The sequence below is a fragment of the Panthera tigris genome, chromosome C2, assembly GCF_018350195.1.
Source record: "Panthera tigris isolate Pti1 chromosome C2, P.tigris_Pti1_mat1.1, whole genome shotgun sequence".
Lineage (NCBI taxonomy): Eukaryota > Metazoa > Chordata > Mammalia > Carnivora > Felidae > Panthera > Panthera tigris.
This window is the reverse complement of record NC_056668.1, coordinates 117,950,780-117,966,200: the sequence shown is the minus strand read 5'-3', so window position 1 is coordinate 117,966,200 and position 15,421 is coordinate 117,950,780.

The following is a 15,421-nucleotide window of genomic DNA, read 5'->3' as shown; positions in this document are numbered from 1 at the left end:
CCTGAAGGCAGGGCTTCCCAAGCATTTCACATCATAGGACACAGAGAAAATGATTAGATGTAAATGGCATTCAGTCCTAAACAGACCAGACTGTTCACGGATGGAGGTTATTGTTCTGGCTCTTTGAGGCTTCACTTGGCTTTCTCTAAGTGTGAGAGGGCTTCTATACGTCATGACTGTCCAATTTAGTGATTCAGTAATAATTAAAATATATTCTAATGATGGAAGATATATTATGTGATATTAAAAAATGAATCATTGTAATGCCATGCTCTTTTATTTAGTAAGGAAAGAAGCAAAATATTAGTGAAAGAAACTTCAGTGACCCATTTTTTTTTACTTTCAAAATGGCAGAAATTATATACATCTCGTCAATATTTAATTTTTGAATAATCAAAATCTAGATTAGTAAAAGATTGGTACTAATTTAGAAATCATTAGAAGTTGTGCTGTTAACATATGTGTCCAAATATACTGTAACCTCTATGTTCTCCTTTATTGTCTCAGTATAAAAAGTTAAGTTAGGTTTCTTTTAAAATTAAAATTGATATAAAGATTCTCCTTTAGTACATAAATGGCTTTGTTTCTATTTTGGGGAAACAACAGTTCTACATCCAGATAGTATAACAGGATGTGGAATAAATACTCTGTTCTCTGATGCTACGGATGCTACAGTTGAAGGGGGTGTCATTTTTAGTCTAGCAAAAGTATAATTTACTTCTATTTCTATGGTGACAGATGTTATTCAGTACTTTTTGGAGAGAAAGAGATCTCTTGTTCTGTTTAATTACAATCAGCCCCAGCATATTCAGCTTGGGTTCCCAAGGCTATACAGCAATCGCATGATGTATTTGTCTGTTACTATATTTTTACCAGCAACACCCACACCTATACCATTACCTGCTCCTATCTCTAAACTAGTACCTATACTTATAATTATACCTATTTCATAAATGAACCACTTGACTATTGGAACAAAATCCATTTTAAATAATAATGTGGCAAATAGCATACTTGTGGGGATATCTCTTTCAGTGTTTACTTTCCGTTCCAAGCAGTTTCTTTTCCCCATATTTTTTAAAGTTTTATATTTCCCAGAGAAGAAGACTTTTAGCTAGCTCTCATGGCACCTTATGATAGGAATTTCAGTAGCTTTTCCAAGAGTCTCTTTCACTACTTTTCTTTGTGTACCCACACTCCAGACGTTTTCTATTATTGGTTAAGAAACCAATTCTGTGTTTCTATAATAGATGTTTTGTATTACTGGTTAAGATAACACTCTATTATCTCACCCTTCAATAGTTTGGAAATCTGGTAGTTATGCTGGGTTCTCTGTTCAGAGTCTGGCAATCTTGAGATGCTGTCTGTGCTGGTTCAGGGTCCTCTTCCAAGTTCATGTGGTGTTTGAAGAATTAACTACCTTGAGACTGTAGAGTTCATAAAGGATGATCTTCACAGCCAGCAGGAAAGCACACCTCTGAGTTTGAAGAGATCATCTGACTAGGTCATACCCACCCAGGATAATCTCTTTTTGATTAACTCAATTGACTTAGAGGGTTTAATTACATCTGCAATTTTTTTGGGGGGGGGCAAAGAAAATAATACAGTTGTGGGAATTATATACCCTCATGTTCACAGGTCTGCCACACTCAAGAGGAGCATATTGCACACAACATATAGATCAGGGGATAGGAGTCATGGGGGACCATCTTACAATTCTGCCTACCACAAGAGCCAAACTAAACTGTTGGCTTTTAATTAATGCTTTACGTGTTTTCTTAATACTTTTTTTTGGTGAGGATATTTCTGTCTAGAATGGTTGCTTTTCCTGAAAGTTACATATATAAACAGTATGTAGTTTTTTAATTCATCATGTATCATAAATATCATTTCATTGATGAAGCTGGTTCTCCAAGTAGTTCAGTATTTTTGAACTCTGTAGTGATTATTAATGTGTTGTAAAAAGTTGAATGAACGAACACCCAATATTAAACAAGAAGAAATATGATACAGTAGAAAATATTAGAGGGTATTTAATGGACAAAAATAAAATACTGTTCTTTGACACATTTGTTTCAGATACACACACACACACACACACACACACACACACGGTGTAAAATGAATTTATTACTGCGGGGGGAAGTAAAGAGAAGTTTAAGAAACACTGCTGCAGCAAATCTCTAATGCGGATTGTCATTTTCTGCCTTGAATTATAGTATCTCTATTTCATATCTGTCCTATATTCATTCCTCCAAGGAAGAACCATATCTCATTTATCTTTGTATCTCCCATAAGAGCTAACATAGCACCTTTTACATTGTATGAATTCAGTACAAATTGCAGAACAAATGAAAATAAAGTTTGTTTTATATTTTCAATTTTGTTTTTAAACAAATATTAAGTTAAATGTGAATCTTTTTTTTCAAGTTCTCCTGATTTTATATTAAATTCCTTAGTATTTAAACACAAGGAATACTTGTTTAAATAATGAATCATTTAAAAGTTTTAGATGTTGGCAGTATATAGACATCCAACTGATTAAAATTTTTACTTTATTAAATTATTGGCCTTCTGGAAAAAAATACATTTTAATTCAATAAGCATTTATTAAAAGTTAGTGAATTCTGGCTACCAGAGATATAATGGAGCATGGTACAGTAAAGCCCTTGACCCCGGGAAGCCTGCTGAGAAAGGTGGTCAACACATAAATGGACCATTGTGACTATCATTATGAAAGGCAGAGTTCTGTAATACAGCATCACTGTAGGACCTACTGTAGGGAAGAAATCAACAGTCTTTTCTGAGAAAGAGAGCATCAAGTTCTTAAGAACTTGGAAATTGTGAGATATTTTAATTCTAGGCCAGAAGATATAACATTCACAGGTAATTTACTGTGAAATCGTGTGATTATATCTTGATATAAAATATTAATTATACTCTAGCAGTTTTCATATTATTCAATGGTTTATAGAAGTATTCATTACATATTACATTATGCTATGCAAATTTTTGTACTGATGCATTTTTGACGACTCAAAAATGTATTTAGTCCTTACATAAAAATTCAAAATTCTCCCTCTATATACATGTCTCTTTCCATATTTACATATGTATATACTATACATATGTAAGTTTAACTATATTAGTTCATCTTTCAATCTTTTGCTAACATCTGAAAATGTTAATAAAATGCCTATGTGATTGTTTCCTGTGTGTTTAACAGTATAAGCATAATTATATTTTATTTAACTGACATCAGCTATTTGATCCAAATAATTTTAATTTGGAAAACACAAAGTCAGTATTCTGCTTTTAGACTGTACTTGGTTCTTTGTGTTCTAACTGAAAGTTTACTATTGTCAAAAATCCAGAAATAGCAAAATCAAAACCACCAAATCAACAAATACTATTAGTTTATTGTGCATATAAAGAGCAGTTCACAAACTGGGAGCTTTCACATTCAAAGAAGTTCATGAAGTAAGCTAGATTTAGTTTTGCTTCAGTGCCTAACATGGTTTTGTCTGCTCATGATATTCTCAGTCCCATCTGTATCTTTAATTTAACGTTGTGATTGGGGAGGCAGAGTTAATAAAGACATTATTTAAAACCAGCATTTTCAAAAATAGATCCTTTGATATTAGTGAATATATTACTTGTCAGTCATATATTTTGACATCCAATAATTTAAGGATTACATTACCAACTACTTTTCTTTTTTTATCTCTTTTAAAATTTTTGTTTTATTTTTTGAGAGAGGGAGAGAGAGAGAGAGAGAGAGCGACAAAGCATGAGGCATGAGTGGGGGAGGGGAAGACAGAGAGGGAAACACAGAATACAAAGCAGGCTCCAGGCTCTGAGCTGTCAGCACAGACAGCTCTATTTTTTATTTTTTTTTTTCTGACATAAAAGCTGTATTCACTGAACTAGTAATAAAATTCAGGAATTACAAATATTCCGAAACTGCAACAAATGTTGTTATGTTGTTCGTAAACATACCCTTCCACCTATGGTTAGAACGGCCAGGAAAATGCATTAGAGTTTGTTTTTTTAAGCTTTAAATTCCATTTAGTTAAAATACAGTGTAATATTAGTTTCAGGTATACAATGTAATGATTCAACTATCATACAACACCAGATGCTCATCACAAGTTCATTCTTTAATCCCCCATCACCAATTTCACTCACCCCTCCCCCCCGCCCCTCATGTCCCCACTGGTAACCATCACTTTGTTCTCTATAGTTAAGAGTCTGTTTCTTGGTCTGCCTCTCTTTTTTTTCCCCCTTTTGCTCATTTTTTTCTTAAATTCCACATATGAGTGAAATCATATGTTATTTGTCTTTCTCTGACTGACTTATTTTGCTTAGCATAATATTCTCTAGCTCCATCCACGTCGTCGCAAATGGCAAGATTTCATTCTTTTTGATGGCTGAGTATACATAAAGTATGTTTCTAATAAAAATAATTTTCAACAGTACATTTATGACACAACATTAATGTGCTGCTTAAGGATATACTTCTCTGGTTGTATTCTGATTTTCAATTTAAGACTGGAAGGAGTATTCCTGCATCAAGATAATGAATTTTTAGTTTTTACTGTCTTTTAGAGTTTGGAGCATGCTAGTTCCCAATTTTAAGGCTGTTAACATCCACTGAATTAAATGCAAAAAGCTCAGCATGGGATCTCAGGATCTTTGGAACAGAACTCTAGTATCCCATTTCAGCCTACTTGCCAACCACCCCCTACATACAGCCTGAATTGTATCCAAACAGAAATTCTTCCTGCTCTTTTCTAAGCAGGATCCCTCAACTTCAGTGTTTGTGCCTTAGCTCTTATTCCTGTCCGTGAAGATTCCTACCTTTCTAACGGCTTTAATTTTAACCTGGTCTTCAAGGTCCAGTACAAATACAATCATTTCTGGGAAAACTCTCTGCATTCCTTACAAAGAATATAATCTCTTCCTCCTTCGTGTTCTTTCGTAGCAATTTGTTCTGAACTCTGTTATGGCAACTGTCATTCTGACTTGTATTACTATTTTTGTATATTTATCCGTCTTCCAACACTAGACCGTAAATTCACTGTTTCTTCATCTTTATGGCCCAATTGCGCTCAATGAATATTCTCTGACATTGTTCTTCAGTGACAGCTCTGGAAAGCTTCATGATTTATACTTTGATTTGAAGCTTTAAAATGTATTTAAAACACTATTTTCTCCTGGATTATTTAAATTTATACTTGTGCCTACAGGAATGACTTAGATTTTAGGCATTTTTTTTTTGAAATCTTATATTCTTAACTTTTACCCAGAAGTCTCTTGGCAGATTATCTTTGTTTCTCTTGTACTCTATTGTTATTTCTTTTCTTTAGGCAAATCCATAGAGCATTATAAAATATTACATTAAGGGATAGTACGCTTCATGTTGTTATTAACCATTTTTTCCTCTGATGAAACATTTTTGAAACCTTCTTAAGAAAATCTTCGGTGTGGGTAAATAGTAAGTCAGTAAGTTTTTGTAGTTCTAAGTACATGTGAATTTGTATGATGCCACTTTATTTGCATATTTAAATTTTGTATTCTTTAAATGCAAAGAGTAACCAAAGCTAGAGTGAATTAGTGTTTACTGGTTTTAAATTAGTTGCCATAAGAAGGTTATTTTTCTGTCTTTACATATCAAACAAATAAATATGCCTCAGTGTTATTTTTTAATAAGATTAGGGGAATACTAGAAAATATCCACAAAACAGTCTTTTGTGTGTGAGAGAACTATACTGAGAACACCTTCTTCTAGGAAATTGGAGTAGATTGATTTATGCAGACTCAGACGGAAATGACAACATTCATTTTCATTAATTAAACTCATTAAGGTCTGGGGCCTTCTCTTAGGCCCATGTCCTCTGCTTCCAACCCTAAATTTGTACCACTTTTATCTAAGTATGACTTTTCAGATTGTATATTTAAGTAAGGAGTGCATAACAACAGCCCAAATACAATGAGGTCAAGAACCGCCAAAAATTAGCCAACATATCACCCTAGGGAAATGGAAAAAAAAGACTGTCCCCATGCCTGGATGTTTCAAGAGCCTGGCATTTTTCTGGAGGAAACATAAAACAGAATTCTCCTTACCTGAAGTTCTAGCTGTAGACATTAAAATAGCTGCGTAGAAGAATGTGATTTATTATCTTATTAAGGATATAATATTTTATACACAGGCTTTAGGTCCAACTGTGTTTCCATTTCTCAGTGACATACATTTGCTTATTCAGATACTAATGAGTACTTACTGGTACACTAATAAAAGCCCTAAAACTTTATGATTTTTCTATAGAAAGAATTTGATAAATCCTTCTGACAACCAGCTGGTGTTCAAACACTTGAACCTGAATAAAAGGCTTTTAATAAATTACTAGACACGTTTGTAACTTGTAATTCCAATGGTATGGAAAACACATTTGTTTGAATGAAAGTTTTTCTTCAGTAAAAAATCTGTGTTTGAAATTAATTATCATAATCCATTACAGTTTGCATAACATTTGACGGGGAAACATTGTCTTGGAAATTCTTAGGCTTATAGTCTGCAGAAAGTGATCTAACAATCACATTAGTGTATGGGCCAAATAGACACTCAGAATTTTTTTTTTTTTATTTGCAGTGGATCAGAAAGGATTATACATAGACATTACTCCATTCGCATGATGACTCTGATTCACAAGGATGGCTCCTGCATGGAACGTAGCATCCAGCATTGGAAAATTTATCATGAGAACTATGAAATTTGAGAAAGCATTTCTTTTTGGAATTGCTTTAAGTTGTTCTGAATATAATCAATGTGTCTGGCTGACACTTGGGAAATTTTGACTTAAGTAAAAATTTCTGTTACTGCTTCCACTAAACAAAACACTACAACCTCTTTTCCAGCTTCTCTTTTTCTCGCCATTTTGCTACCAACTCACACTTCTCCACCAAACCCATCATCCCAAAAAAGATGAATATGTATTATTCCCTTGGCAGAGGATAGACAACTCTGAACAAAGTCCTCTCTGAACAGAATCCTAAACGATAAAAGGGATTAGACCTCATAACAAAAACTTTTTTTTTCTTATAAATACCCTTACTTATACCAGGTCCACAAGTCAGCCATGATAAATTACTAATACAATTATGATACTTTTCAAATATGTCTTTCCTACTAAATATTCCATCCGTACTCATCCATTGATTCAATTTATTCATTTTATATTAACTATATATTTTGTGCAAAGGACATGGGAAGTTAGCTATATAAGCAAGTAATTATAAAAAAGAATAAAATAATGCGTTTTTTTTTTTTTTTTTAACAGAGGTACATTAAAGACTATAAGAGTAGTAAGAGAGAATTGGCCAGGAGAACTGGACCATCTTCATAGTGGAGATGATATTTGAACAGCTGTGATTAGAGAGTAGATAGGAGAAGGGAAATAATGACACAAGGAACTTCATACACACAGTTAAGAAAATAAATGAGACCTGTTTGGGGAAATATAAGAAAAATAAAGAATTAAAAGATTTTTGAGCAGGTAGGCAGAATTCAGATTGTGGCGGACTTGGATGTTACCCTAAAATAGACTCCCCAAAGAGTCAGCCAGGAGCTGTCTGTGGCCAACCCTGATGACCATTGTTCATTGGATTCTTATGTTTGCAGCTAACGTCAATGATGTTCACATGTTCCATGTGGCCCGTGGAAGGTTTTATTATGAGCCAGGACACAAAAGTCCTGGGAAAGAATTTATGTGTGTTCGAATTTTTGTTTGCTTGTCTTTATCTTTTCAGATTTATTTTTAATTAGGTATTTCTTTTATATAATTACTAGATTAGAATAATTTATAATCTAGTCAGGATGGTCAAATCAGGTAACCTGGGGGAAAATGTAACAAAAAAAAGACAAAAAACTGTAACTCAATAAGTGACATCATACAGTATGTCTGAAACAATGGCATAATTTAAAAAATGAGAGGACAAAGATGAATAATTTTCTGCACGTTTCCAGGATTGAACTGGCAGGAGGGATAACTGTGAATTACGAAGAGAAAAATTTAGTTTTACTTAGCAAGCAGCAAGTGTTTACATATATGTACCGGACTATTTATTTGAAATTTGGAAACAGATGAAAGAGGTTACTAGGTGTTCTTTTACAGTATCATGGGCTTGACTTTTTATTTAGGGGACAATTTTAAAAATCCATAAAGGGCAGGACAGAAGGCAAATTGTAGACTTTTGCCCAGTAAAAATGCAAATAATTTCTATGCCATGCAACAGATTGAACATCAAAGATTATGGTTTATGGCTCCCTTAGGTATTAAACACTTTAAAAATAATTCAATCTAGCACTTATATCCTTTTTTTTTTTTTTTTGGATTAATTGTCTCTATACACCTGGTTTGTCAAATGATCTTTGAACCATTTTAAACACCTTACTGGTGGTATAATTAATAAGCAGAATAAAATCTTTGACATGGCTTCATTTTACATTCACGTAAGAGCCCTGATTTTATCATTTTTGAAAATTGTACTTGAATATATTCTTATAATGGAAAGGACATTAGATTATCATTATTTTCCATTAGGGTTATCATACGTTCATTACTTTTCTGCTTTACAAGCAACTTTTTAAATTTTTTTAAGGTTTATTTATTTATTTTTGAGAGACATAGCGTGAGCACGGGAGGGGCAGAGAGAGAGGGAGACACAGAATCTGAAGCAGGCTTCAGGCTCTGACCTGTCAGCCCAGAGCCCGACATGGGGCTTGAACTCATGAACCGTGAGATCCTGACCTGAGCTGAAGTCAGATGTTCAACCGACTAAGCCACACAAGCACCCCACAAGCAAATTTTGATGATAGTTACCTAAATTCCTGTGAGGATTGTGTTTTGCTGAAATGTATGTTATTTCCTGCTGAGAAACTGGAGTCACACTACTTGGGATACTATTCCCGATTGTTTTATGTATTAGGTTATGACCTAGGGGATTTCCCACCTCATTGGTAAAATGAAGGAAGACCTGTTACACAGTGCTATCATGAGAATTTAAAAGGAATATTTCATTTTGAATGTCTAGCATGCCTGAAACAGGAATGCAACACATTCTAATAAGTCCTATGTGTGCTGAAGTTAATGCATGGCTTTGCCTTGTTCCTATAAGAATTTCTTGTGATTAGTTTCCTCTGTTGCATTTACCTAACACATCCGTTACTCAAACACTGTCTCTGTTTGTTATTGTGGAATTTGCATTTTTAAATTTTTTATTGGGAAATCGTTCTTCCCTTCCCCAGATGTTTCTGTTATTTGTTGCCTGCTTATCCATTCCAGGGATTATGTAGTGATTTTGTTTTCTCACCAGTATTTTTGGAAGGAGTACACAGGCATGCTTGACTCAGCCCTTCACTCTCCCTCATGGGACCCGACAGAGTGCAGGAAGCAAACCTTTTCTTGATGTTTCTTTAGAGGCAGGTCCTCTGCACATTCCCTTAATTATTGGAGGGGCGTGGAGGCGTATCTGTCTAGGTTTGCAAATCAGCCAAAGTCTGGATTCAGTTAACAGATCTATTTTGCTTCACACTCAGCTAGTACTCCATGTTTGTTTGTTTATCACTCATAAAGGTGATCTTTTGTTCTCCACTGCCACTCCCGTTTCTCAGTTCTTTAGGATATGTCTTGGGAAGCATGTTGCTCTCGGGGGTTACCTAAGATATCCTATACCTACCTCAACTTCTTCCTTTTTCTTTAAGACATTTCTTTGTTTTTTTCTGGTCCTCTGACACTTTCTCTCCTGTTTTGGGCCATGGATTGTCCATTGCTGTGTAAGGCATTCATATTTTCTTGGGATTTACCAAGTCTAAAGTGACCCAGGTATTCCTTTACTGTTGTATGTTACATAATTTTATCTAGAAAGTTAACACCCTAAACCATGTGGGTCAAGATTTATTATTCCTAATTTATATGTATGCTTAATAATGGTCAAGCATCATCTAATCAAATTCACAATAAAATCATCTCCATTTTCCAGAAGAGAAAAAACTGAGTCACAGAATAGTTAAGTTAACTGCCCAAATTAACACAACCATAGAATTCCAGCAGGGCAAGAGCAGGAATCTAACTAAGCAGGTTGACTTCAGGAACTTTTAAATTCTTAGTCTCTTAGTGTATGAGAAAGCAGAAGCAAAGAGAGGCTTGGGGCTTGCCTGTGATTCAAAAGATTTGCCCATCTGATATCCAACATTTACTAACTATGAAACCTTGAGAAAATTTATCTAACATCTTTGAGCCTTGTGTTTCTTGTGTGTTCAGTGGAAATATTAATACTTGCCTGCATTCTTACCAGACTATTTGAAGGGTAAAATGAAAAAATATATATATATATTATATTATATTATATATAATTATATTATATTATATTATATATAATTATATTATATATAATTATATTATATATGTATGTATGTATATATACATAATATGTATATTGTGTATACATATTATGTGTATTGTATGTATATATATAATATATGCATATATAATATATATATTAAAAAAAATATATATATATATATAATTCTATTTGTCATATAGTACCTTGGTTCAGAAAGAATGTATCACACTGTGAACATGCATATGGAAGCTCTTTTGTAACTGTTCATTGTTAAACAACTAAGTGTAGTCATATTGTTGATAAACGTAAAGCCTAGCAGAGGTGAATGTTTGCTCTAAGACAAGAAACTTTGCTGTGGCCTGACATGTGTTTCACCTGTTGGATAAGGAATATTTTATGGAAACACACCCATCATGGTTGTGCGAGGGAGTGGAGATTTCTAACGCATTGATTGTCACCATGCCTTTTGGAGTCCTTGTGATCCAGAAAGGATGGCTGAATAAAAATAAATCATATGACTTCAGAATTTTGAAAGATGGAAGCTGAAAGCCTGGCACCATAGAAGAGGAAACCATAGAAGGAAACCATAGAAGAGGAAAAGGGGGTAGCAATGATCATGGAATTTATAAAGAGATAAGAAAGAACTGCGCATTAAGGACAGAAAAACAGAATTTGTTCAGCAGATATGAAATAGTGCAGGGAGATTCTAAGTAAAAAAAAGAAATAATAATTTAAAACTGCTGTGTTTAAAAGCTACGTAGCTTTCTGGACATTGCTCGCAAGCTGCTGTGTTTTCTTCTGCAGTTAATTTGCAGAAATGCTCAGAGTTCAACAACACGTGTAAAAAATTATTGTCAGGGAATAAATGACCCATTTGTATTCAAACCACTGATGCTAGTAGTGTGCAAAGTAAGTGAATCATACCAGCTAGTGGGTACTTGGAAACCAATTTAGCCACAAGTATTACAATATAGGGAATGCATGGTAGTTTTAAAAGCATAGAAAAGGGTATGATTCTGGCAATTAATATTTCATTGTGTCACACTGGAATATTATGTCAGAATAAAAAAGTTGAAAGAAGTCAGGAGACATTGCCCTATATTTTTAGAGTGTATGTCAAAATGAAATTACACACATAATTATACATTTTTATAGGAATAACATTTCAAACTAATTTCCAATTTTTATGTTGAGATAACATTAAAATGGAGAAATAAAAATAGAAGAGTAATAACCTGAAAATTCTATATTTTGCTACTAGGCATAAGAAAACTTTGGTAAAGAACTTTGGTCATTAAAATAATGGCCTTCTGAGTCAACAGACTTGATCTGCCACTGCTTTCTAGTGATGCGCTCTTACGTAAATTTCCAAAATCACTCATGCCTCAGATTCTCTATCTGTAATATTAATATCAATTAATAAAAATCCCAGGTCTGTAAGGCTAAATAAGAATAATATATAAGGCTAAATAAGAATATGGGGAACAAATAGTACAATGTACAATAGTACAATTGTACAATAGTACAATGTCTAGGTCATCATAAAACACAATAGATGGTATGTATTCTTTTAGTTATTTTGAATGTGGAAGGTATATTTTGATATTTCTCTTTCTGGGTATTAGACAGTCATCGTGAGGATGTGGCATCTCTTTACAAAGAGAAAACAAAGTGAAACCAGGTAACAATAAATCTGTTAAAGCAAAGAAATCACCATAGGCTCACTTTTCTAGCATGCATAGAAAATGACTCATATCTGTTTTCATGAGATATATTTATTTATGAGAATGGAAGGAAAATGGCATTTTTCTAACATCCACTATGAGTCAGGGACCCAACATGGTACTTTGTTTTCAGGAAAACTGTGAGACTTATATTATTATCCCCATTTTATAGAAAGAAAATCCTAAATAGCATGTTCAATGAAGTTGGTCTTCTAGTCTATCTAAAGAAAACTGGTAGTTGTTAAGAATATGAATTCTAGGGGAGCCTGGATGGCTCAGTCAGTTAAGCCTCTGACGATTTCTGTTCAGGTCATGATCTCACAGTTTTGTGAGTTTGAGCTCTCTGTCAGGCTCTGTGCTGGCAGCATGGAACCTGCTCGGGATTCCCTTTTTCTCCCTCTCTCTCTGATCCTTTCCTGATTGCTTGCTTTCTCTCTCAAAATAAATATATAACCTTAAAGAAAATAATATGAGTTCTAGAGTTCTACCACTTGGGCTCAAATCAGGTGCAGTATCATTAAACATAATAACATATTTAGAGTCCCTGTGACATAGTAAGCACTCAATGAACAATAGCTATTATTACCATATTGTACTATTATGATTATAAATGCTATTGTTGAAAAAATTAGATTCATCGCCTTCACCTGAAATAGAATTAAAGTAGCTGCCTGTTCAATGCTGTCTGTGAGCCAAGAGTATTTTCCACTGATGGGTGATGTTCAGAAAGTACTGCTTAGTGTCTTGCCTTCTTCCCACACTGGTGGTGAAAGATTTTGAGTATCACCTATACTTTGAACCACTTGACATCTGGCTCTGTAAGCAATACTGTTATGTTCCCTGGATCATGTTTGAGGGAGATTGATTGGGTAAGTATTTCTCTCCTGTTCTCTTATGTAACTTTTATCTTCTAACAATAAAGAAGACATAATATAGCATGTATATGAACATGAAGGTGAGCACAAATGAGATCATACATGAAAAATTTGGCAACTTACAAAAAATGTTTTTAACAATTAAAGAAAAGCCTTGCTATGGAACTATATTAACTGGTTGAACAAAGATATAGATGAACAATTTCTCCTTCATCCAGTTAGAAATTAGGTATTTCCAAGAGCTACCAGGACTATAACAGCTATTGTCATCCATATGATACTCAAAAAAAAAAATATTCACTCTGATATAAAACGTTAGCTGAGAAAGTCATCTTAAGCACATATATATGATAAATAGATAAGTGTATTCATGTGTATTTATTTATATTATTATTTTTTCCAATCCTCTCCTTAATGAAATGGTAATGTCATAAGGAAGCCTGCCTGTATATAATGTGATTTGATGAGTTGAAGTATAACCATGGAACTACAGAGGAATCTTCACTTAATTGAGTAAAGTCCTTTGACAGAAATCTAATGGGAAGGGAGGAGAATTTATCCAAAGAAGTTAATATGTATAATTTAATTTTACAACCATCTTTAATTTGAAAATCCCTAAATGCTTGCTATGCAGGTGAATGTTATTCCATATATTTAATAGGCCATGATTCTATAACAATTTCATATTAATTGATCCATTTGGTCTGGAGGAGCATCAATATGGGAACATGGGAATATGGAAGTGTTTTCATTTCCTAGTTTTTTTAACATTATTTCTTAGTGAACTTAGCTTCTTTTTAATTTTATCTTTTTAACTATAGAATTATAAGATTTTTAAGTTGTTAAGGCAATTCTATATAAATACTCTTTAAAAATTAGAGTGATCCAGAGAAAAGACCTAGCATTTCACAGAGGTTTGTGTATCGACATATATGTGAACATGCAAACACACACATGCAAACAAAAATAACAGACACATAATTTCATTTTTTTCTCATTGAAATTGCGTGATATTACGATATATTAGAAATAAAAAAATGTAAATAGACATACTTTTGGTGGCAATATGTACTCTTACTAAATATTTTTAATATATATAGGTGAACCTCATTAGGTTGATATTCATATTTTCTGTTGATTGATATAGTGTAAGAACCGAATGCTTCATTTTTATAAAGTTTTTATGAACTATATAAACCAAGTTTTTATAAACTTTTATAAACCCAGGGGTGCCTGGGTGGCTCAGTCAGTTAAGCATCCAACTTCGGCTCGGGTCATGATCTCATTGTTCATGAGTTTGAGCCCCGTGTCAGGCTCTGTGTTGACAGGTCAGAGCCTGGAGCCGGCTTTGGGTTCTCTGTCTCCCTCTCTCTCTATCTGCCCGTCCCCCACTATCTCTCTCTCTTCCAAGAATAAATAAACATTAAAAAAAATTAAAAAGAAAGAAAAAGCTACACAGTCCTACAAGGAAAAATCATGAAATATTTGTTACAGGTGAAAAGTTCTACGATTTTGTAAATCAAGCTTAGAATTGCTAATTTAATTTCTTTGGTAGTCAAATAATTTGTTAGTAAATAGCATTCATAAGGGAATATTCATGAGATCAAAGTACGAATTTAAACTCCAGAGTAATATTTAACTGAGCTGTATTTTTGTTATAAATAAGTTATAGGCTCCTTTTAATGTCATGAATGATTATCACTACCATATAAATTTGAAGATTCACCCTGAATTATCCATTTACAATTCTTTGGTCAAAGGTAAAATGAAGACAGTAACGTGTTTCAGCACTATATTCATGTGCTTTCAAATATACCATCACCTTGTGCAAGGTCTCTGGAGATTGCATGATTTACTGTTTGCCTTCATATTTTCTTAAAGCATCATAGCATCTGCATCCATCTGTTTAGGTAGCATGGGTTAGTATTTCTACATCTGAACACTCTGGTTAGCAGAACTGTGATTAGAAATGTTTCTCTTCTCTCCTTTGCTCTCCCCTTCTTTTTCTTTCTTTCCTTTTTAAAGAATATTAATTGATACAAAAAGCTCTGCCTGGTACAGCACGCACACTGCTTAGTGAATTACAGAGTGAATGAGGAGGCAGTAAATGCTCTAAGATTTTCATATATTTTCTGAGGAAAATGGAAAGCTTCTGGGGTGTTTTGAGCAGTGCAGTCTTTTTGGATTACTCTTCTTTGGGCCTAAAATGAAGAAGGGACAAGGATAGGAGACGCTTGAGGAGCTAATGCAGAAGTCCAGGTAAGAGATTTGTGGTGGCTCATGCAGCGTAGTAGGGGTGGAAGTGCTGAAAGAGAAAGCCGAAATGACCTTGAGCAGTCTTTAAGGACAGTGCTGATTCAGGCTCAAAAGGAAATGAACATGTTATTAACATTTTGCAAAAGAAACTACCACACTCCT